General features: G+C 41.2%; 1 protein-coding gene across 4 annotated transcripts in view; it reads left to right on the top strand.

Moving 5' to 3' along the window:
- Positions 1-21855, top strand: part of BOC (BOC cell adhesion associated, oncogene regulated) — a 67244-nt gene continuing 45389 nt past the window's right edge. For 2 of the 4 annotated variants that reach the window (XM_081004300.1, XM_081004297.1), the window contains exon 1: positions 7595-7839. The gene's annotated coding sequence lies outside the window, so the exon portion shown is untranslated. Of the gene's footprint in view, positions 137-7341; positions 7454-7594; positions 7840-21855 lie in introns of those variants that run through there. The other 2 variants (XM_081004298.1, XM_081004299.1) reach the window with 2 other exon arrangements.

Raw genomic sequence — 21855 nt, 5'->3', positions numbered from 1 at the left:
ATCTTTCATCTGGAGTGCTCCTGTGCCCCCCCACCTTCAGCAGCACAATATCAAACAGCTGGAGTTTCGGCAGCTCTGATGATGCAGGGTTTTGAAGTAACTGGGGAAGCAGAGAGAAGCCATCCATTTTTGAGCAGTGAGTTGAAAATCTTAAAACTGTTTTTGTTAATCAGTCACTGATGTTAAATAGATGTTAACACTGTGGAAAAAAAGGAAGCCTTTGTTAAAGATTCAATCGACCGACCCTTTTAAAGGTGTACGGACAAAGTATAAATTAAAATCACAGAATATACAAGCCAGGGAAAATAATGATTATAAAATATGGTAATCCTGCATGCGAATCTAAACAAAATTAAAGGAACACAAAAGAAGAAAACGTTCAGGCCTTCCAACATACCAAAATTCCCCAAGCTCAAAATCTGAGACGATCTGATTCGTTTTGATGAAAGGTAATTTTGAAATATAACTACTTCATTTCTCATTGGTATGGCAGAAATTATGCTTCATTCCCATTGTTAGACATTAGCAGTGATAGAAACAATAAGTGTTAGCAGTGATAGAAACAATAAGCTTTTATCTATATGTGGACAGGATGTGAAGATTTCCTGGTCCCACCTTGTTTTACATATGATGTAATATGCTTCAGACACACTGTTGCCTTCCAAGGCCGTGTTTGTACTATTGTAGTTTCAGATGCAAACCACATGCTCAGATGTCAGTGTTAAAATGCTTGCATGCAAGTTTAAACCTCCAAATAACAAAGCTTAGATGGTCAGAATGGCATTTAAGAACATAAACTTTTATGGAGAACTCATCCTGTTGCTGACATATGGAAGTGTTTACCTCCAAAATACCACAAAGAACATCACAGTATAACACACCTCTCAAGGGTGCTGTAGTAGTAAATTTCTTGCATCAGCGTGGGGTTGGACTTGATGACCTTTCAATCTCTTTCCAGCTGTTAGATTCTATGACCCAGTGACTTCTTCTGTGCCTTGAATAGCTGTATGGTAGAGAGAGGTTTGCCAGCTGTTGCTTTCCCCATCATTTCAAAGTTATGGTGGGTGATGCTTCACCTATTGAATTTATTTCTACCATGCATCTAGCGAAGGCATGGGAATAGCCTTCTAAGCCAGAAGCTGGAAATTATTGTGGGGATAAGCTCCACCAAGGAGCTTATACAGGGCAAGTGTCAACAATGAAAACTCCAGAAATAATAATAATAATAATAATAATAATAATAATAATAATAATATATTATTTGTACCCCGCCCATCTGGCTGGGTTTCCCCAGCCACTCTGGGCGGCTTCCACAGAGACCAAAAATACTCTAAAATGTCACACATTAAAAACTTCCCTGAACAGGGCTGCCTTAAGATGTCTTCTGAATGTCAGGTAGTTGTTTATCTCTTTGACATCTGGTGGGAGGGCGTTCCACAGGGCGGGCGCCACTACCGAGAAGGCCCTCTATCTGGTTCCCTGTAACCTCACTTCTCTCAATGAGGGAACCGCTAGAAGGCCCTCGGTGCTGGATCTCAGTGTCCGGGCTGAACGATGGGGGTGGAGACGCTCCTTCAGGTATATAGGCCCAAGGCTGTTTAGGGCTTTAAAGGTCAACACCAACACTTTGAATTGTTCTCGGAAACGTACTGGGAGCCAATGCAGATCTCTGCGGCCACTCCCAGTCACCAGTCTGGCTGCCGCATTCTGGATTAATTACAGTTTCTGGGTCACCTTCAAAGGTAGCCCCACGTAGAGCGCATTGCAGTAGTCCAGAAGTTGCTGCAGAAATCGGAAGTTGCTGATATTGGACATTCTCTGGTATCTTAACAATTTGTTTTGAATGCAGAAAAATCATTACCCTTCACCCACTTAAAGAAATAACACATTACAACAGAAGGGGGGGGGGGTGGAGAGACACAATATTGAGCACATTTCCAGGAATCCACCACGAAGATTGTACACACTTGTCAGACACCCTGGCTGATTCACTTGTAGCTTACCTCTTTACTTTTGTTTTTAATCCTAGTTAATCCCCACTCCCACAGTAGGATTGAACCCTGGGAAGCTATACTGTACCAGAAAGGCAAGAAAAATCAGAGACTAGTAGAGACAACATTCTAGGTGTGAATATCTGCCCTGGGCTATTAAACTGATTGGCCTTCTAGAAGGCCATTGGCATGGCTCTCTAACATGAAATAACTTTGAACAGTGGGTGAGAGGGTTACAAATTTTGGCATTACCTAGAACTCATTCCACACTTGGGTGTGTTCATATAGTTATTTTTTTAAAAAAGCAGATTTTCTGGAATAATCTCAAGGAAGGTGTCTGTGTACAAGAGACTTCACCCACCCCATGCATTTGAAGCACATTAAGTGCACACTTGAAGCACACAGCTTCCCTCAAAAGAATCCTATGAACTATAGTTTGTTAAGGGTGCTGGGAACTGTAAACTCTGTGAGGGGTAAACTATGACTCCCAGGATTTTTTTGGGGGGGAAGTCATGTGCTTTAAATGTATGGTGTGGATGTGAACAGTGTCCCAATAGATGCTCAGTGTAGACCAGTGTGGGGAACCTGTGGCTGTCTAGCTGTTGCTGTATTATAACTCACATCACCACTGACCTTTAGCCACACTGGCTGAGGTTGATGAGAATTATAGTTCAATAACCTCTGGAGGGTCACTGGTTCCCCACCAATGTAGATTTATCGGACTTGATCTTAGAAGCCTGCCAAACTCTTGTGGGCTTACAATTCTGAACATACGTTGTTTCACAGAGCAGGGATCCATGTGCTACCTACCGTGAGAGGATTGCAAAAAGCTAGCCAGCAGTGCAAAAGGAGTTTGCGTGAATCTACTTTCAATAATGGCCACATGTGAAATCCTACTAGTTAGTTTAATGAGGTTTTTCTATTCTAAGCAAATCACTTAAACACAACAGAAACTCTGAAGAAACCATAGGAATGTACTTTAGGCCAGATTAGATTGTTCATCTGGTGAAGCATTGTCCCGCTTGAGAAATTCAACACAAATAAGGTGGCAAATTTTGAGTCCATTCATGCAAATAGAAACTAATACCAACATAAAAAGAAACTTTCTCTGAATGTGAATACTGTACACACATTCTTGTGTTTCTGAACAGTACAGGGAAGGAGGAATCTCTAACATGGTTCATCTTTATTCCCACCAATACAGTCTGTTTTTTTGTGCGTATTAAGGTGTTTCATATTTATATATCTTTAAAAAGTGTTGCCTAAACTACCTTATTTAAAATAATCACTGCCGCCATCAAAAAGAGCTTCCACTCCAGTAAGGGAACAAAAATGTTGTTTTATCACCTTCCATAGAAAACATTAAAGCAGAAAAAAAATTACTGCTTCAGGTCTTATTATTTGTTTTCCCTGGATCTTTTTCAAAGTTTTGATTCCTAGGTAATGCAAGTTAATGTGCACACAACTCGTGCCTTTTTTTGCAATGTTCTAGTGGTGTTATGTAGAAAAACATCTCTGTCTCCCATCTTAGAGAATCAAAGGCATGAAGCAGCTTTGCAAGCTGAATCAGTATCAAAGTCAGCACATGGAACTCACATTAATAAGGGAAGATAAATAGATTACAAGCTTGTTCATTAAAGAAAGTTCAGATTATACTCCCTCACCCTAAACAGTTAGGTTAGGAGTGTGGACTTGTCCTGTGCCTAAAAAGTACAGGTCCATGCGGTTTCCCCTTTGCCCTGTGCCACTTTCTGCTGGAAAACCCTCCTTTTAGCAATAAATTGGAATGAATGGCAATTCATGGGAAACCCTATTGAAGTTTGTTCTGATACAGCGCTAAAGATTGGGTTTCCTGGAGGGAAAGTGCAGGGTGTGGCTAAGTCCTGAGTCGTCATCATCATTATAATTTATTATTTATACCCCGCCCATCTGACTGGGTTTCCCCAGCCACTCTGGGCATCTCCCAACAGAATATTAAAAATAGAATCAAACATTAAAAACTTCCCTAAACAGAGCTGCCTTCAGATGTTTTCTAAAAGTCAGGCAGTTGTAAATTTTCTTAACATCTGATGGGAGGGCATTCCACAGGGCGGGCGCCACTACCGAGAAGGCCCTCTGCCTGGTTCCCTGTAACCTCACTTCTCGCAGTGAGGGAATCGTCAGAAGGCCCCCGGCGCTGGACCTCAGTGTCCAGGCTGAGCAATGGGGGTGGAGATGCTTCTTCAGGTATACTGGGCCAAGATCTAGCCTGTCTCCCTCTTAATATAAGCTGTGAGCCACATTTATTTGAACATGGATTCCCCAAACCCTGTGATCCAAATTCTGCTTTCAAATAGGAACTCGATGGGGAACATGTGGTCAGGGAGATATTGCATTCAGACAAATACACCATCTCCGTGTTCAAAACCACTCTTATTTATATCAATTATTGGGCAAGTTATTTTGTTCTAAAATGGAGTCAACTTACTCCATGTTTTACTTTAAAATCTCTTTGACAACTAGTGGGATAACACAGCTCTTATCCTTGTTTTGTGATTGACTCTACTCATGGCCAGGTCACGGACCAAGCTATACTTGGAAGTCCTGAGACTACTTAGACTTTGGTCGTAGACCAAGTGAGTTACATACTTAACCAGATGTCACCTGTTGAGGTCTGAAACAGTTTCATAAGACCTGGTGATTTTATTCTGGGTTTAAAAACCTTTATGTGAGTTGGAATAAATTAAGCAGGATAGTGAAATAATGAGTTTTAGTCTTGTGCTTCACTATCAGTATCAGCCTACTAGAATCTCAAAGGTATCCCCCTCCTAAGATTTAGCCATGTTTTCAACCTCCTGTGAGGCTTCACTAGAAGTGGAGGCATGGGTGGATGGACATACAGCTTAGAGCAGTTTGGTGGGTTGTTCCCCCATCCCGTTTCTAATTGCAAGACTTTATTTTTTATTTTTTTGTGGCCAGGTCTTAAGATCTGAAGACAAAAGTGTGTAAGAATGCAAGAAGAGTTCTATTGGATCAGATCAAAGTGTCAAGTGATACACATTGGGGGGAAAACTTCAAATTTCACACATAGGCGCATGAGTCTGAACTGGCGTGACAGACGAAACCTTGGGAGTCTTAGCTCAGTGAAGATGCTGACCCAGTGTGCGGCAGCTATGAAGAAAACAAATGCCATGCTAGGGTACATTAGGAAAGGGATTGAAAGCAAAAGTTGCAATATCATAATGCCTTTATACAAATCTATGGTATGACTGCACTTGGAATATTGTATATTCTTCTGGTCGTCCCACCTCAAAAGGGATATTGCACGGATGGAAGTTTCAGAAAGAGCAACCAATGATCAAAGGGTTGGCGCAACCTCCCAGTGAGGAGAGATTACAATTTTAGGAGCTTTTTAGTTAAACGAAAAGGTGAGTAAAGGGAGACAGGATGGTGGTGTATACAATTATACATTGTGTGCAGAAAGTGGACAGAGAGATGTTCTCTCTCTCTCTTATAATTCTAGAACTTGGGGACATCCAATGAAGCTGAATGTTAGAAGATTCAGAATAGAAAAAAGGAAATACATCTTCATTCAGCGAATTGGTAAACGATGGAATTTGCTCCCACAAGAGATGGCGATAGCCACCAACTAAGATGGCTTAAAAAGAGGATAAGACAAATTCATGAAGCATACAGCCAGGATGGCTATGTTCAGCTTCTGTTCAGAGCAATATGCCTCTGAATACCAGTTGTTGGGAATTGTAAGTGAGGAGAGTGTTGTACACCCAGGTCCTGCTTGCGGGCTTTCTGGTAGGTGACTATGAGAATTAGTTGTTGGCTAAGAACAGGGTTCTTATGCCTAATAGCCATTGATAGACTAACCTCCATGAATTTGTCCAATATCCTTTTAAAGTCATTCTAAACCAATGGCCATCGCCATCATGACCGTGAATTCCATAGGTCCAGGATGAGTTGCCATATCAGATGGAGAAATCTGATTAAGAAATACTTTTGTCACTTCTGAATCCACCACCAATCAATTTCACTGGGTGACCCTGAGAGTGCTTCTGGACAGTTGCTGTTTTCCAGTGGGATTCAATCACATACTTCCAAGGGCAGCTTGGGCAATTAAAGAGCATTTGGTGCTCTTGCATAACACTCCTTCCCCCTGCCATTGCATATTTTGCAAGAAGAAAAATTATGGGGAAACACACTGGAAAGTGTGGGTTGACAATTGCTTGACACAATGCTGTATAAATCTCCCAGAGACACATCAGAATGAATGGAATAGTCAGTGCTGTCTAACCACCCTGTGAACTTTGTGCAAACAAATCAGGATGAAAGCATAATAAGTGGGTCCTGTGGAAGTGGCCTGAGTTCTTATGGGAGAAGAAGAAATTCTCTCTATCGACCCTTTACAACCCAGCTTGATGGGTGGGGTATAAATAATAAAATAATAGAAATTATTATTATTATTATTATTATTATTATTATTATTATTTCTAACCCTCCATCATGTTTTCACCTTAGCTGGCCTCCCCCTTGCATTACGGCCCTGTGAGCAAATCAGTGAATGCTAGAAAGTTTGAATATAATCTAACCTTTGCGTAAACTTTGTGCAAGCAAAACTGGTCGACCGCTCACTCAGTGCACAGGTCCTTTGGACCTGCCTACACTATCGAATTCCCTGTGCAACCTGTCCCCTCTTGTTGGCGGGCTGCACCCTCCCTGTACCTGTCCATAACTTGCAATATGCCATAACCACGTGGTTTAAATTTATAAACAAATAACTTAAGATGCCCTGGGGAAAGACGCGATGGCCCTCAGTTCTACAATCTCGTATACGCAATGCACACCCGCCAACCCAACATTCAACAAACTTTTTTATGTGCAATCGAGGGAAGCGATCCAAGGGGGCTTCTGTTAGCGGTGCTACCTTTCCAGGACAAGGGGAGGTAACTTGTTTAGTAGGCGCCGCATCTAGGCAACCTCGTGGGTCTCTCCCCCCCACCCCCCAACAGCGCGGCAGATTGTTCCGAGTGATCTGCCCTCTCTCCACATCCCTGCCTAAACAGCCTGCTGTGATCAGTCTAGTGTGCTCTAAAAAATGAGCCTCCGCTATAGTTAAAGACGCTGCTCCTGACTCCCCCGCTCGCCTCGTTACACCCCCTCCCAGCCCAGCACTGATGAATAGCGATCGGGAGCTTTGACGGAGGACTGCCACATACCAACTGCAGAAAGCAAAGGGGTGGTATGGAGGGAGAGGGAGGGAGGGAGAGACCCTCCTCCTTTCTTTGCAAAACTTTTCAGCCCAACTTTCCCAGCTTCCGCTTCTCTCGGATTGGCGAGGCCGTGACGGGGGTGGGGGGGTGTCGGTTTTCCTATGCGATCCCCTGTAACATCGCCTTCCCTTCTTTAAACCTCAGGTGCAAGAGGGCGATCTGCTCTCATCCCGCTCCGGACTTCTTCTGGGGGGAGAGAAGGTGATTTTTTTTTAGTATACTTTCCTTTTTCTTTCCCCTCCTGGCAGTTCCATTTCCCCCTTTCCCCTTCTGCGGCTCCTCCCTTTCCCCCTCCTCCTCCGCCGGGGGAGGCGGGGGCAGGACTGGGAGGCTTCGGAGCCGGGTTAGCAAAAAGAAGGGAATTGTTTGAGAGTTCAGTCATCCAAAAAACCTTCTTCCATATGGAGGCTCCGGCTGCCTCGATCCCAGTGGCTTCCTCGGCTCTCTGCAGTTTCTTCTTCCTCTTCCGCTCAGCTTTGTAGGGAAGCTGCGGACTCTTCCTAAAAGCAGCCTGCTCCCAAGTACAACAGCCTCCCTTTCTCCCTTAAACCTCCTCCATCCAGATTCTCAACATCAGCTTTATTTGGGTGAGTGCCTAGTTGAACTGCCCGGGCTGGGAGCTCCTCATTCTTGGGGTTTGGGGTTCTTTGTTGCTGTTTCTTTCCTTATCTTTGAAAACTCCCTTCTTTTCCTTTTTTCCTTTTCTTTTTCGGTAACCGCTATCCCTTCAGCATCATCTTGGGTGAGGGAAGCAGCAGCAGCAGCAGCAATAACAACAAAACAACCCCAGAGTTTGATTTTAAACAAAATCAAACAAAACCGAGGAGCAAAATAAAGTCATAGGCTTCCCCGTGTAACAGTAATTTGTGGCGTTGGGAATTTGGGAGGATGGAGCCGGGATGTTTGGTTTTTTTCCCTTTTTTGCGGGGAGATGTAGGATGAGTTTGATAGTTTATAAGAAGTCAAGATTTCCCCATGGTTCTTTTAACTTTCTCTGGTTTGTGCAGGTTTGTTTTTCACTGGGCAGGTGAGATTTGCAGCCTGGCTGTTTCACTTTTTTGCCATCATCTTGGCAGTAATGGAGGACCTGGCAAATTCTCTTTACAATTCAGCTCCAGCTCTTGCCAAAAGTCCACCAGAGATTGCAATGTGTTTGTTTTGTGTGTTTTTTTTTAAAAAGGAAAGAAATGGGGGAGAAATAAACTTTCTTTATCATCTTAGTTCAGGCTTGTAAGGCAATCTAGGAAATGCCTTGTAGCAAGCCTGCATCAGTAGGGTAGATTTATTTAAAAGTTTTTTAGAAACTTGAAAAGATGGGGGGGGGGGAGCGTGTAAATGGGGCAGCATCTTTTGCTTGTGACAATGCAGGCTGCTGCAACATAGAGAATGCATGAATGAGTTTGCTCAGAGTAAACAAGTTGGTTGTCTGCATTTGCCTGTTCAACCGCTTATTTTTGTAAACTTTTTGTTTCCATCTTTAAATGAAAAAGAAATTGGCGGTAGTAGGTGGAAAAGTATTTTAGAGGATTTTAGATCTTAGATGCCTTGTTTTGGTTGTAAGATTTTGTCCGAGACTTGTGATTGAGAGGTAAAAGTTATTTGCAGGAACTCCCCAGTTCAGCTTTTCAAAAGGATATTTAACACTTGCTAATAAAGTGGGGAGAATCCTCAAGTAGCAAAACTTATGTAAACACCTTGGGCATAATCCAGCTGCCGTTAAGCCCTTTTAAGATTTAGGGATTTCATTGGAAGAGAGTTCTGCACCTGCTTAATTCTCCAGTTGGTTTCAGTAGGTCAAAAAGGTGCTTACTGTTGGCTGGGTTGTGACCTTGGTGTTCTTGAGAAATATTTCCAAGAGCCCTCATTTCTGAAATACTTCAGTTAATTAAAAACTCTTACTAACATTTTAGTTTTTTAAAAATTGGATGCCCATATATTGTAATTGCATATAGCAAAACTATATTGATATTGTGCTTATGTTAAACTTGTAAAAGTTCTAGGTAAACTGGGATTTTCCTGTGAATTATGGTATGATAAATCTAATTTTGAAAAACTTCCTTGTGTTTTTTTATGATCCCATCTCCATTACTTTTAAGACTACAAACCTGCAGCTCATCCTATATGTGTGTAAAACTCCCTATGAGTGTTTGGAAATTAAATATATATATTATAGTTTGTTTAAGCAAAGGAAAAATAAGATAATATTTATGTGAAAGATGCATAGCTGGAAGCCAAGAGCTGTTCACCACTCTCTTGTTTAGCTCTTCAGGCTTCCCAACCACTTTCTTAATGAAACCTGTAGAAGATGGTTATGTCCAGGCACAATGTCCTTGCTTGTAGCTAAAGAGTAAAGTTTAAATTGCATGTGGCTGTTTCTAACAAGGATTCAGATATTATGACAGCTATCCAGGAGATTTGTGTCTATTTAGGTATGGATTTACCTCACTGTGCGTTGTGTAATGGAACTGAACTGTCCTATATCAATGCACCACATGTTCTGTTGGGGTTCATTGTGCAAAATTTGGTCATTGTTTTAATAATCAAATGTTTCCCCAGCTATTTTTATTGATGTCTGTGTCTGTGTCTTTGTTGATAACTGATTTTTAGAACATCACTGGCTTAGTCTGAAAGAATGAGAGTCACAAAATAGAGAGAGTTTTTATTGGTCCTGCATCTGTTGTTGAACTGGTACATACTTGGCGAATAAACCTCAGAGGCACAACCCTTTTTACAGTAGAGTTGACCCATAAAGAATACCACCCTAACTACTTTTAACCAATGAAGAATATTATATATATCTATTGTCTTCCTTTTCAACCTAATTTCCTCTCTCACACACATGTTGCTTCCTGTTAATAATAAATCCTCCCAGACCCTTTCTGTAATGTCTTCTGTAAAGTTTGCCACTTAGAAATGTAGATTCTGCTCCTATTAATTCTCCACTAGCTGCGGAGTGCAGGTTCCAGCTTTTACTATTTGCATTTAAGTCTTCAGTTTGTAGTTTGTTTCCAGTCCAGCAGTTCCACTGCAGTGACTAATGAAGGTCCACAATGTGAGAATGTGGCAGTTTCAAACAGACCCTAGCTCTTTCTTCCAGAGATTGTATAGGGAAGGCATAGACAGTTGGGAGTTTGAGGTAGGAGTGGTATACATTCCTGTGTACAAAGCACAAGATCTGGAAAGTCTATTCCTTGCTCAAGCTGACTTGTATGATTCTTTTCTAACCCACAAACCTGTGATAACATATATCTAACTCATGAATGCAAATCATTATAGCATTCATCACAACTTGCAATAATAAATAACTGCAGCCACAATCATGTGAAAGAGAAGTTGTTAAACCAGTCGCTTCTGTTGGTAAAGAAAGGTTAGTAGTATTGAGATGCTGAAAATTTAGCTACAGCAAAAGAGTGAGTCAGTTTTCTGATTGATTTACACCCATCTTTAATTCCTAGAAAGGAGGAATAACCAAAACACTTTCTTTATATAGGCTGGCAGAGGAAACAAGCACAACCCATATATATATTTAAAACACTCTCTACCTTTATAGCTTAAGGGCTGGTTTGTGGTGAGTAGCTTAAGGCCATGCCTATAACAGCCATATGGATAGGCAAGACACAAGAACTACTGTTGGTATAGGGGGGTAGACTTGGGGAAGCTCATTATCTTGGCCTGTTTTGGCTCCCAAAGGTGATGAGAGACTTGTGCCATTGACTTCAGTAGGAGTCATAGTAAGTTGGTATGAAACTGGAAATCTCCCTGTTAGTGATGGTGTTGGTGAGTTCAGCTTGTGAACTTTTTAATGATTGGTTCTTCATACTGAATAGCCTTCCTTGATACTCATTTTACAGGCTAATCTGATCTTGGAGGATTGCTTTATCAATCTTTTGCATGGCGGTAAATTGAACTCTGCAGTGTTGCAGAATGGAACTTTCTAGACAAAAACAATTAAGCACATTAAAAGTTCAATGCATAATAATCCTATCTTAGCAACAGGTGTTGGCTGTTTCTGATGAAAAGCTCTGAGACTCCTTAACTTATCTACACTTTCAAGGGGTCAGACAAAAATCCAGTATTCAATACATTCATAGTATAAATACAAATACATGTTTAATGTTAGGTCTGAATGAGGTCACTGTGACGGACATTGCTAAATGTGTTCTAGCTGTGATCTTGGTATGGGTGGGGAGCTTGTGGCCCAACAGATGTTGCTGGCCTACAACTCACATCATATCTGACCATTGGCCATGCTAACTGAGGCTTATGGGAGTTGAAGTCCAGCAACATCTGGAGGGCCACAGGTTCCCTACCATGAACTTCTTAGTTGTGGCGCCTGAGTTGGAACTTCCTGCTTAAGACATTTCATCTTTCAGTTTCCTTGCTGACTTTCAGGAAGACTTTATTTCAAAGAGCTTTAGTCTGAACTTTTCCAGTTGAAAAACTGATGATGATGCCTGTGTATATTTTGAAAGATTTTACTTATTGTTTGATTTCTTAATGTTGAAAACCAGTTTTGCTGCAGATTGGTGCAGAACTTTAATGATAACTTTTAGCTCATTGAGCTTCCATCTACAAACACCCAAATTCCCAAAGTTGATAGCATTCATATGACCATATACTGTGTTAATGTGATATTGCAAGTGATGATTCAGCAAACTGGGGAAATTTTGTGAAGCAAATAAAGCTTCATCTTGCTTAATAATTTTGTATTATGTGAAAGGAACAGATCTTCATGTTGCCTTGCATCTTTCTGCAAAGAGTAGTCTGGCAATAGAGTTTGTTTCTGCAGGTTTTACTGAGTCATGTTTTAAGGTGCATAGAGTTAACATTTTAAATACTACATCTTACAATAATATTAGGAGTTTATTTTCTATCACAGCATCACATTGCAGCGGTCCAGTTCCATCATAACAGTGGAACCATGGTTAAGCATTCAAGAGTAGGCCACAAAACCATGCAGACCTTCCTGCTGTAATGCAGTTATTCCCAATCTTGGTTAAAATTAACATAGTCTGCTTGTAAATTAATGTTGAGAACCCATTTTTAGTCCCCTTCTGCGATGCCAGTCAGATGGAGAAGACAGATATGATTAGGTTATTTGCATACATTCCCTAGTGACATTGGAATGCACTATGGTTACTGTGCAGTGTGTGTGTGTGTGTGTGTGTGTGTGTGTGTGTGAAGAGAGCTGTCTTTAGTGCAGGGATGAAGTGCCTGTGATTCTGCAGATGATGCTGGACTACAATTTCCATTATCCCTAACCATTGGCCAGACCAAAAGCTAATCTAATCCAGCATTTTGTTCTCTGTGACCAACCAGATGTCTATGGCAAGCCAACAAGGTCATGAGTGCAACAGCACGCTACCATATGCTTTTAAACTATAATTATCATCCCTTCTGACCACTGGCCATGTGGGCTGCAGCTGATGGGAACTGTAGTCTAACACCTGTAGCAGGCTACCCCTGTGTTATGTATGGTCATGCTACATACATGATGATTGGGCTCACATGATCCCGTCTTCTCCTCTGATGCAATTCTGAGGGGAAGATTGGAAGTACCTGTTTCTTCAAAACTTACCAGAATTCCTTGTTAATGTCTGAACTTTGGGATCTCCGGTTATTTTGAACTATGGTTAGTGAACTAGCCAGGATCCTAAACAACAGTTTAATCCTGGCTTGTTTGAACTAAGTAGAGCTACACAAGTGTGAACATAATGGGGATCTCTTTGCTTATTTAAAAGTAATTCCCATGTGGAGAGGAGGAGAGGGAATGAATAGTGTGTGAGCCTTAGGTTCACGGGCAACGATCGAAAGAGAGATGGTGCCATTGTAGGTGTTCTGGGAAGGTGTCTTTGTGCTTTGTGGGTTGGCAGCATGTCAGCTCTGTCGTGTACTTCGACAAATGGAGATTCAAACTATTAATGCCTGAGTTTGTACAGTCTTCTCAGAGGACTCAGTTTTCATGTAGGAAACCACTTGTTTGAAACAAGCCAAAATGTATCACTTCAAAGAGAAGGCTTGCTTTCATGTCTTCTTTCAGATGTGGTACATTATGGTGTGCGGGGTGTGATTTTCACAAGTGTGGGTATAAAACAAGTGACTTCCCACCTGAAAACTGAGATTATACTAAAGCATGAGAGGATTATGCATAGCTGAATTGGCCCTGAAGATGGTCAACTGATGATCTTGAGCAGGTAGGCAACTGACCTAGACTTTTAGCCAATAGCTGTACAGAGAGACTGTCGTAATCTTCAATCACGCCCTTCCCCCTACCCCGGATGACTGACTCCTACATCTTCTCTCTGTTAAACCATTCCTTCAAATTCCCCACTCCAAAAAGCAAAGTTGGCTTTATCTTTAGAGAAACTTTTGGATGCCAACATTTGAGGGTGGAAGCAGGAAAGGGCAATGCCATCAAATCCATTAGTCAATTTTTAGCACAGTTGCCAAAGAAAATGTTTTTTTAACATACTTGGGGGGGCGGAATTGTGTGAAGGATCCAACTATAGATGAAATAAATGTAGGCTATTCATTTACAGAGTGATCAGAGTGGGAATATTCTGGCAGAATTATGCAACAGTTTCTTTCCAATTTTCCACTAACTTGGAAGCCTCTGGGTTATTAATTATTATTGTACATTTATGCAGTCTTTGTGTCTACCCCAAAATGAATAATGCATAGATCTAACCAACTCTCTCCACAACAAAACACTTTGAACTGGTCTATATGTTAACTTGCACCACAGACCAGTAGACCTGTGGCAAATTGTCCATACAGCCCAACTGTATTGTTAAGTCAGACTCATTGTATGACTTGAGGGTGTCATGTTGTGAATTTCTCTTTTCCCATTCATCATGAGTGGCAACCATGGTGGAGCACAAAAATATATAGTTTGGTGCACAAACAACCCCCTTAATGGATAGTCAGATTCCATAACGTCAGTGCTGTTTCTTGCCAAGTTCTGGAGCTCTTGCAAGCAGGCTTAGATAGGGTGTTACAAATGAAAAACAAATAATGATGTTACATAAAAAAAAAAAATCTTAGCTGGTCAACCCTGCTTTATGATTTTGGGGTACTAAAGACCATGAAAAGCACCTCAAGTTTAGGCTGAGAAAGTTTAGAAGGGGAGAAAAGGTAACTGAAGTACCCATGTAAATAATTCTTGGTAAAAAAAGGGTTTTGGTTTTTTTTAAAAAAAACACCTTGAGGAAAGGCTTGAGGAAAGAGAAGGTGGAGTTTGGGCAAACATCAAAAATGAAAACCATCTTTCAAGGGGGATAGAATTTCTTGACCAAATCCCCAGTGCAAGAACTGTAGCGATCAAAGGAATAGTTTCACCCTTCATCTTTGAGTTAGATTCCTCCTCTGCAGAACTGATGGTGAGAAGACCCCATTGACCTTCTTCCCCAGCCCTTTTGGGTGGGATCTTTGCTGCTCCCAAAGTGTTTCCCCTTACAGTGACTCCTCCTTGGATACTTCCTTTTTTCCAGTGTGATGTGCATAACAGCTGTCTGGATCACAAACAATTGCTGTTTCACTGTTCTGTTTCTCTAGGGTTGACATTAGAGAAACAAGGTGATAACCATGCAGCATTTTACTCATTTAAAATCTGTAGGAATTATTTTTTAATGTTCAAATGCTCTCAATTTCAACATGGAGAACATGGATCACTCATCCTATTAATATAGTAAAAGGTCCTAGGTGGTACCTTAGGCTTCAGTTAGTGTGTTAGTTAGTTTTCACTCTTTCTAGCTCTGGGATCCATCTCTTAACACCAATCTGTAACATGAAGTCCACTTTCAATGTTTTATCTTGTTTGTTACTCTTCCTTTTATTCTATCTGACTGTTTACATTTGTGCTGCTTGCTTTCTTACACTCACTGATTCATCCAAACGAGGTTGTGGTACTGCTGTTACAACTTATCATACCTTAATGTCAACCAGCTGAAGACTAATGTACAGAATACTCAAGCAACGAGAATGCACAACCACACGTCACTAATTCTCAAAGACCCAGACAGCCTTGACTGATATTGATAAGAAAAGTACATGACAAATGGAGACTGTAGATGGCTTGCCTCAATTTAGTTGTTCTTGTTATTCTTGTTATTATTATTTATTTCATTATTATACCGCTTTATATTTTAAAGAAAAAAACTCTAAGCGGTTTAAAGCATCAAATGAAACAATCCAGAGTAAAACTTGGCAGAAGAAAGTCAGATATAAAGAATGCATTCAAAGAAACATAATTAACAGGAAATTAAACTTTTATCTTGAAAGATTTCAACACAAAACATTACAAAGAAGATCAAGCACAGGATGTGCATTTAAGGCAGCAAGAACAAATTATCTTAACATTTTGAGATAAAACATTACTCAAGGAATGCAAATGTAAAATGCACATTTGAAACAGCATTATCAGCAAGAGTATTATCTTAAGCAGAGGACGTATCTGCTGCTGTTACTGCCAATCCTGTCAATGGTGGTTCATGGCAGCCAGCGGCTGTGGAGGCTCAGGCTCGAGGACCTGGGTCTGCACTAAGAGACAGCCAAGAGACAGTTCTGCCTGCGAGCAGCATGTTTTGCCTGTGAAGTGCCTCTAATTCTGCTGCTTGGAGAGGGGAGGAAGAGTACCCGGAGAGTTGGCTTCTTCTGATGACTCCTGATTCATCCTGGGTTTGTGGGAAACTCAACCCTCTTGTTTTCAGCCACAGGAATGATCCTCTGAGACAGTTGTCTGTGTTCCTGGCTCTTGGGTGTGGGGCAGGATGTGTGCCAGTTCTGCTCTGTTCTTGGATGACAGTGGCTAGAAGTAGGATGCAAATAAGGAGAAGCAGAACAGAGGCGGGATGGTGGTGGAGTGAGAATTGTAAGCTGCTGAGTTCTAGCTGTAGGGGAAGGAAGGATCATATGGGCAACGGCTGGTCTCTTGTGGCCTCTTTGATCCTGGCTTCAAGACAATCTGAGATCTTCTGAGCAAAATCTCTCCTCTCTGTTATTTCCAACTTCTTTCTATAGGATATTCAGCATACAGTAACCTCTTCTCCTTCCTTTGTTTCCCCTCCCCTCTCTTCTCTCCACATACAAGCTTCTTCTCCCCTCCCTCCCTTTAAATCTTCTTGGCAGAAGTTGAAACACACAATGAGCTTGGACCAAGATGAAACTAGTTGTGGAGTGTGTTGGGCAATGAGATTCATTTGTTCTGAACCTTGAGGAGAGAAGGCGGGTGAAGGAAAAGGAGGAGAGAGAGATGACCCTCCCCAGATTGGGCATAGTGCCAAAAATGTGTTTTACTTGGAAAAAGAAAGTTTTGACGTTATCCTGGAGTTAACTCTTTCGCCACCCATAATACAAGGACCATTTGACAGAGCAGCAGACATCTTACTGCCCTCCTAAGGTCCCTATAATAAACCCTGACTTAACTGTTGTACCACATTAGTTAAGATTGCCATACTTATTTTGATAGGCCAAAACCTTTAGGAGTACTTAGCAACTAGCAGCCATCATCAAGGATACTGACAGCAAGTGGCATTCTCGACTGAAGAGAAATGTGCATTTCTTTTTCAGAGAAACAGTTATGATTGTCAGGATCTTTAAAAAGTCAGAGTTCTTCAATTAGAGATGGAATATCTGTTCTATGTTCCCTTCTTTACCACAGGCACCATGTTATTATGATCACCCTTTAAATCAGTTCCTTTTCACTGCAATACCTCTAACCCTCCTCATTTGTACCATGAGGAAAATGTTATGCCTTGCTTCACAGAATGTAGGAAGTTTGAGCTGACTATTGCTGTTTAGACAGATATTTTCATACCGTGACATGAACGGGATTGACAAGAGCCTTGCTTTTTCACTGCCAAGTAGCTGTTTTAATTGAAAAAGGGGACTGCGGGGGTGAGGTGAGAGGAAAGAGGAAGAAAGATGATTAACACAGAAATGTTGTTGCTTGCAGCAACTGAATAATCGCAGCAGCTGGCATTGGATTATGGCTTGCAATGTGTATACTTTGAGTCATCACAAGGGCTTGATAAATTTTCTCCAGATGAGAGGAAAATGAATGTGGTGAAAGAGATGGTGGTGAGGACATCCATTTTCTCAGGAAAAAAGTCTATAGGAAGACAGCCTCATATCTGGATTCTAGGCCTCGTAGAGCTACCCAAAGCCAGCCTATTTCTTATTAGTCATTCACATTAGCCTGGTGCGCACATCACATTAAGCCATAGTTACAATAAACCAAGGTTTAACGTGAACAAAAGGTATGCTGGTGCATGCTTTTGAAATTGGGGGCCTTCTGAAATTCCCCACCCTGATCCTGCAGCATGGTCTGGCTTGCTGTGTCTCTCCGCACTATGAGCAGTAAGCCAAAAACAAACCTTGGCTTCTGTGAGTGGTTTGTTTGAAGAGAAACAAACCACAAATCCAGGTTTAGATAACATGACAAGACAGACCATAGCTTGTTTCCTGGCAATGTGGCCGCAGCAGGAGCCAAAGTGGAGCAAAGTGCCTACAATTTCAACTCATTCATGTTAAACCATAGTTTATTTTAACAGTGATTTAATGTGACATGTGAACCAGGCCATTGTGTTGAGGGAATAACGCGGCAAAGTGCATAAGTACAGCACTGGATTGTTGTTTTAATTCATGCATATTGACTAGGTGGTAGCAGCTGGGTGATAGCCTTTTGCTTTGAGCCCCACCTCCTGAGTTGGGTCATTGGCTTAAGATAAATTTGACAAGCATAGCGACACATGAGCTTCTCCTAAGTACTGTTATAGCACCTGCATCAGCAGGATTTCCAGGTAATGGGAGTTAATCACACAAACAATGCTCTGTATTTTGTTGGCCACCAGATATCTTGTTTGTCTCCATTTGTTTTTTTCAGTTTTTTGCCATTACTGTACTATTTTGCAGTAGGTAGACAACACTGATGCCTGAGGGCTCATTTTATGTCACAGTTGGTCTTCATTACAAGATATGTAGTTCAGTTGCACTGCTATAACTAGATTAGATTCCCTGCTGGCACAATAAATGCCAAGACCTCAATCCTCAGATTTGATAGCATATTCCACTGAAATCAACAGGACATGATCATGGAGTGAATGTGCTTCGGGATGGTGTTTAAATTTAAACTAGGCCTCTTGTTCATTTGACAAACATTTTCTATTGGGTCTGTGATTTTGAGCTGGTTTATCCCTGTAAAATTATCCTGCTGTTTTTGTCTATACCAGCCTCTCACCACACTGCTTTGGTATGGTTGCTCCTTCCCTTAACCACAGTATTTTGTGTACACTGTAAATTGCTTTGTTTCCATTGTAAAAAGTAAGCTGATCTGTCCTCCATCTCTTTGGTGCTATTGGACCTTCAGAGTGCTAACACCTTGAATTCTGGAGATTAGCCAGTTGATTTTTTATTTTTATTTTATTTATTTTTTTGAGAGAGAGAAAATATAATTAAGTGTTTTTACAAATAGTAAATCTGTAACAGCACAGTCCTGTACATATCTACTCAGAAGCAAGGCCCATTGGGTTTAATGGGGCTTACTCCCAGGTAAGTAGGGATACAGGATTGCATCCTGTCTTGGAAGTAGTTAATTCTTTAGTCTGCTTGTTAGCATCCACTATAATATAGATATGGATATAGATATGGTAGGAATTATTGTCACTGATTAATGTCACCAATTCAACAAGACTATGTGTGAAATTCAGGTTGTCTTCTCCTCTGTTCTGAGAAATAATGTACCAGGTTGATTTTTTACATTATGACTCTCTTCTTTCTTAACCGTAATCTTATTTTGTAAACTAAGGTTTGTAAACTTAGGGTTCCAGAATCATACCAGGACTTGGATCACTCTTGATGAACAGTGCAGTTATTTTAATCTAAAACATCACTTCTAGTTTTGAAACCCATAGAGGTATGAAGCTATTCATGAGAGGGTTTTTGGTGTATATGCTGGCGATTTCCCCGAAAATAATACTTGGGTAGATGTTCTAGCAGAGAAGAATTTTTTATACTAAGCCTAAGATTAGGTAGAACTAATCTGGTTTTGCAGCTATCCGAAAACACATCTGCAAATCTTTTGAGGAAGATTGGTCAGAATTATGGTTAGGGGTAGAAACCACATGGAACCAAGCCACCCCACAATGTTTCTACCCTGAACCTTGCAAAATACATTGGAATGGGGGAAGGTGGAGTTCAGAGGGAGTGCAAGTTGACACATAGATTTTTTTTTTTTTTTTACGGTTGGAGACCCTTCTGGATCAGAATTACCACTTCTCTGACTCTTCTTCCTGTGCTCTGCTTTCTGAAAGCTGCATATATAATGTTTCAGACATATAGGAAAGGCAGGCTATATTGCAGTCAACAATGGCCTTTGCGGTGAGGAATAGCTTTGGACTGCTTGGGAAAACTTGATTCTGGCCTTGAAGATAAAAAGTAGATAATTGTGTTTTTAAATTAAGATGTGGGCATCAACTGAAACAGTAAAATGACTTGGACGCAGGACAAAGGATTTGAGTTCATTGGGAGCTGAATGCATTGTTCTTTCTATTTTATACATATGTGTTTTTCTGACTGGTGTATAATTCCAACTGTCTTCCTTGCTCTCTTTTCTTCCTATTCCTTATTCCTTTTGTAAACAGAGCATACCAAATCCAGCTTCATTGCTGGCTATGCTCCACGTGTTTGTTTTCTGTACACGTGCTGCTCTTGCCAACTCTGTTGGGCTTTGGAGAGGAGGAAGGCAGGATGGAGGGGTGGCAGAGTGACATGAGAGCAGACTGCTGCTTTACAAATTCATATTTGTTTAAAGCTTAAAGGCTGCTTGAGAGAACTCTTGGAGTGAGGAGAAAGTAGTAGGGTGGGAATGGGGAAGAGGAGAATGTAAACTGTGTCAGCAGTAGCAAACTTTCCAGCTGGGGCCTGCTCCTGCTGGGGCCTGCGTGAAGACAAGTACTTTTAAAGATCTTAAATCTCAGATAAAGCACAAGTGGGGACTGCAACAAAATGTTGCAGTATGTCCTTGCCTACAATACAGCTGTTTAAGGTACTAGCCAACTATTTTGCCTAAGCAGGGCATCGCCTGCCCCTCCCCATATATGCACACCCACCCACACCAATTTCCTGTTTTCCAACTGATACTCGGCATTCAGTGGTTTCTGTGCATGCTCAGAAATGTTAACATGGTCAGAAAGCTTACGTCTCATTTTGAAAGGCATGGGATACCCAGCACTCTGTTCTTGGACAACGGGCCACAATACGCCTCAGGAGAATTCAGAGTTATGCATTACATAGGAATTCCAGCGCAAGGCACTATTCTATGGATACTCACAGAACAATGGGAACGCAGAATCAGCAGTAAAGACAGCCAAAGCAAACAAGACTGCAGGGGGTCCTTACCTGGCTTGATTGGAATCACAGAAACACACCCTTTCAAGGAATGAACAGTAGCCCAGTTCAAAGACTGATGGGAAGGAGGATGGAGACATTGCTGCCCTTGGGGGACTCTTTGCTACAACTCCAGGGGAAATGGTGAGACAGTACACTTGGATTCCACAAAAGGAAAGAGCTAAACAAGCAAAGTACAATGCACAAAACAAAGACAATGTATCACCTGGAACAATTGCACAGGCATGAAGCGAGAAGCTGGTATGACAACCAGCTCACCTGGATGACTGTGGACCAGTGGTGAAGGCTCCACTGTGGTGTATTTGCTAGCAGTAACCTGTTGGCCAAACCAACTGATTAAGTTAATTGTCTGCTTTAACAAAGATGTAACTACATGTATAGAGTTCAGAAGTAAAAGCAGAGGGAGGAGTCTGAAGAAGAAACCGGAAGTGGAGAAATACATGGCAAGGAGAGAGCATCATGCCCTGTAACTGTTCTGTATGAAACTATTTTAATGAAGTACACTGTTATGTGGGGAGTTGCCCCTTTGATTGCACAGTGTCACCTTAAGAAGCTCTAACTTGTTCTAGATGCTCTATAAATATATGGGGATTTAGTTTTCTTTCACCAGAAGGTGAAATGTTAAATTAACTGTCTCCACTGCTCAGTGGCCAAGAGATTATGGGCTATTATGAGATTTCAGGGAAACAGAGGAGCCAACCTGTTACAACTTGCTCTTAAGGTTTTCTGAGCTAAAACAACTACTCAGCTTGTTTATGGTGCTCAGGTTTGGGAACTGGCTGTACTTCTTCAACAGACAGTATCCAGAATAAATATTTAAGATCACTTTTGTGCTGCTTTCTCTCCCAGCGTTGTTTCTGAGACTAGAAAACAGGTTTAAGTTCCTTGAAAAGTAAAATCCAGAGGCTGCTACTTAATTATTGGCTTAGGCTCACCAGAATGAATATTTCTAATGTAGCACATTTATGTTTTAGGGGATAGCCAATTAGGAACCAGCGCATAAATCCTTGAGATCTGTGACAGAGGAGCACATTCAGTAGGGTGGGGTTTTCTTACTCTTATTCATTATGGCCTCAGTTGGAGCTCACATTACAGTTAGATTGGCTGGTAGATATAGAGCATCAACATTATTTGCCCTATGTTGAGGGATACCAAAATTTCCCATTGGTATATGAAAATGTTTAGTTGTGCTTGACATA

The sequence above is a fragment of the Podarcis pityusensis genome (genome assembly GCF_964106645.2).
Source record: "Podarcis pityusensis genome assembly, chromosome: 4".
NCBI classification, from domain to species: domain Eukaryota; kingdom Metazoa; phylum Chordata; class Lepidosauria; order Squamata; family Lacertidae; genus Podarcis; species Podarcis pityusensis.
This window is presented reverse-complemented; position numbering and strand designations above follow the sequence as displayed.